Below are 3,711 nucleotides of genomic sequence, written 5' to 3' on the forward strand. Positions count from 1 at the left end.
CAACATGCATTGATCACCGATGGACCATGGACGAAGACCACGGCACCACCACCATACCGGGTCGGAGAAATAATGAAGCCGCACTAGTCAAGGATGGCGGCTGCTGTGGGCTGTGGCCGCCACGCATTTTGTACAATAATCCAGTGGTGAACCCTGCAGCTACAGGGATACGAGATACAAATGGCGCTGATCCTCTGGTCCACATAATTATGGGTATGCCTCGTGGGCAGGTGCCTGAAATTTTGCAAATCCATCGGTCATTTTCTACCTCCAGCTTTGCTTGCCCCCTCGACCGTCTTCCTCCCCGCTTCCCTCCACCGCCACCCCGTCCTCCTCGTCCTCACACCCCACTCCGCCTGCCTGTTGGATATAATATGGGCTTGGCCCATATAATATTTAATGAATCAAATAAAACTCTATGGTACGTGTGTTGTATGATTTAATACCATACAGGATTTTGACTGAACGCTGACTCAGCTTATATTGTTGGAAATTATTCATTTAAATTGAGAAGCTGAAAAAAGGATAAAGGCATGCCACACGCGCGCACGCGCGCCGCCGGCGCCGGCCAGGGCGTGGGCGTGGGCAGTCTTTTGCCACTTAAATCCACATTATCACGGGAGTTTCGCTCTTTGATGGCGGAGGCAACTGATTGCCATCCCTTCCGCTTCCCGTCTCCTGGGATTCTACGCTGTCTTCGTCTTCTCTTCCCGTCAGCAGCCATATATCCTGTCTTCTGTCAGTCCAGACTTGAGAGAGATTATTCCGTAACCACTCTCGAGAGAAACACAGTTCATCAGCTTTCTGATTTCCCTTATGATTTCCCCGTCCCGTACCTCTACGCGTACAGAGGAGCAGGAGAGCAGGTGCCTCTGAAACCCTCGTCCGCCTGAGAATCTTGCACGGGGTGAGTGGCGATTAGGTTTTTGGGGAGCGATCAGTGACTGCTCGTACATCTTCTTCCTGGAGATCGCTCTTGGATCAGTCCTCTCTCTGGAACTTCAAGGTGTCTTCTTCTTCTTCTTCTTCCTGGTGATCCGTTCATGGGACTGCACTGCGAACATCTTCCTGCATCGACTATGGTCCGCGACTTCGAGCAACGTACTATGTCGACTAGTGCGAATAGAGCCTCCGATGCCCTCGGCATGGGACCCTCCGCTGGGTACAGTCTAATCTCTATGATTACTGTATTTTGTATTCTTGCGAATGGAGCCTCCGATGCCCTCGGCATGGGACCCTCCGCTGGGTACAGTCTAATCTCTATGATTACTGTATTTTGTATTATTGCTGTAGCAATAAGTATGTCATCTATGCATGCTGTAGCGTTCATAAGAAATATACACATGCACATATATGCTGTCACAAACCTGCTGACGTTATATTTCTGGATTAAACTGATAATGAAAATGCCTAAATTCCTAACAATCTAAAAAGCTAATGTTAGGCAATTTTCTGTCAGTGGTTTTGCTGCCGCTTTGAAGCCGAATAATTTTGATGGCAAGAATTTTATGATATGGCGTGCAAAGATGGTATTGTGGTTGACTACGATGAACTGCTATCACACCGCACAGGGGAAGCATAAACAGTTTACTCCTGAGGAGGAGCGAAAGTTCTTGGCTGCCGATAACCTATTTCGAGGCGCCGTGATTAGTGCACTTCATCCCAAGTATGAGAAAACTACATATCTTGCACATCAGGCAAAGAATTATAGGATGCTCTTGAGGCAAAGTTTGGGGTTTCTGATACTGACAGTGAACTGTACCTTATGGAGCAGCTGTATGACTACAAAATGGTTGAAAACCGTTCTGTGGTCGAACAGGCTCATGAGATACAGGCGCTAGCGAAGGAACTAGAACATTTTCCGTGTCTGTTGCCCGACAAATTTGTGGTTGGCGGTATCATCGCTATACTACCACCTTCTTGGAGGGATTTTGCTACTACTCTAAAACACAAGAGACAAGAGTTTAGCGTAGCTGAGCTTATTGGATCTCTTGATGTTGAGGAGAGGGCGAGAGCAAAAGACAACCGTGGAAAAGGAGTTGAGTCTTCCGCTGCCAATATGGTGTAGAAGAAAAACTCATTTGCATCTCGTAATAAAAAGAAGAAGAACATGCAAGAGAACAGCAATGCAAAGCCTAAGCAGACTGCATAGTTTAAGAAGAAAAACAACAAGAAAGGTGGAGGATACTTTGTTTGCGGGAGTGGTGAGCATTGGACAAGTGCGTGCCCAGACCGCAAATACAAGCAAGAAAAGAAATCAGCAAATGTGGTCATTAGCGAGACTGGAGGAGGAACATCTGGGTATGGTAATTCTTTACCCTTTGTTCTTTCAGTTTGTCTTTCACCTGAGTGGTGGATGGACAGTGGTGCTAATATTCATGTGTGTGCTGATATTTCTTTGTTTATTTCCTATCAGGCCGACAGAAGTGGAGCCTTGCTGATGGGAAATGGTTTGCATGCGCGTGTTCTTGGTGCTGGTACGGTCGTTCTGAAGTTTACTTCAGAAAAGACGGTGCTATTAAAGAACGTGTAGCATGTTCCCTCCATCAAGAAGAATCTTGTTAGCGCTTCTCAGATGTGTCGCGATGGTTTTAAAATTGTGCTTGAGTCCAATAAATGTGTTGTGTCGAGACATGGAACATTTGTTGGAAAAGGTTATGATTGTGGGGGCTTGTTCTGCCTATCTTTGCTTGATGACGTGTGTAATAAAGTAGTGAACAATGCTATTATTTTGGATGAGTCTAATATATGGCATTCACGACTTTGTCACATTAATTTTCGCTGTCTCACGTGGCTTGCAAATCTGAATTTAATCCTGAAATTTAACTTAGTCAAAGATTCTAAGTGCCAGGTGTGTGTGCAATCAAAGCAACCGCGTAAGCCTCACAAGGCTGCTGAGGCGAGGAATTTGGCACCATTAGAACTCATTCATTCTGATTTATGCGAAATAAATGGTGAATTGACTAAAGGCGGTAGACGATACTTCATGACTTTTATAGATGATTGCACTAGATTTTGCTACGTGTATTTGCGGAAAACAAAAGATGAAGCGTTGCATTATTTTAAGGTCTATAAAGCTGAGGTAGAAAATCAACTTGAGAAGAAAATTAAGCGTTTGCGGTCCGATCGCGGGGGAGAATATTTCTCAAATGAATTTTCTGAGTTTTGCGCGGTGCATGGAATTATTCATGAGAGGACGTCATCATACTCACCACAGTCCAATGGGATTGTAGAGAGAAAGAACCGTACTCTAACTGATTTGGTTAATACCATGTTGGAGACTGCGGGACTATCTAAGGAATGGTGGGATGAGGCTATATTGAGAGCGTGTCATGTCCTGAATAGAGTGCCCACAAAGAACAAAGAAATCACACCATTTGAGGAATGGGAGAAGAAGAGATTAAATCTCTCTTACCTACGAACTTGTGGTTGTTTGGCAAATGTGAATATGCCAATAAACAAAAAGCGAAAGTTTGGACCAAAGACTATTGATGGTGTCTTTCTTGGTTATGCTATTCATAGCGTGGGTTATAGATTTTTAATTATAAACTCTAGTGTTCCTAAGATGGCTGTTGATACAATCTTGGAATCTAGAGACGCTATATTTTTTGAGAATGAGTTTCCCATGAAAAATGCACCTAGCACAACTAGTCATGAATTTATAATTTCCCATGAGTATGAAAATTTTACTCCGATAGAACAAATTGAGGA

The 3,711-nt window shown here is 44.2% G+C and overlaps 1 pseudogene; it reads left to right on the top strand.

The window, feature by feature from the left end:
* Positions 1-1,789: 1,789 nt before the first annotated feature.
* LOC136552999 (uncharacterized) lies at positions 1,790-2,296 on the top strand (annotated as a pseudogene).
* Positions 2,297-3,711: the final 1,415 nt, after the last annotated feature.

The sequence above is a fragment of the Miscanthus floridulus genome, chromosome 4, assembly GCF_019320115.1.
Source record: "Miscanthus floridulus cultivar M001 chromosome 4, ASM1932011v1, whole genome shotgun sequence".
In the NCBI taxonomy this organism is placed as follows: domain Eukaryota; kingdom Viridiplantae; phylum Streptophyta; class Magnoliopsida; order Poales; family Poaceae; genus Miscanthus; species Miscanthus floridulus.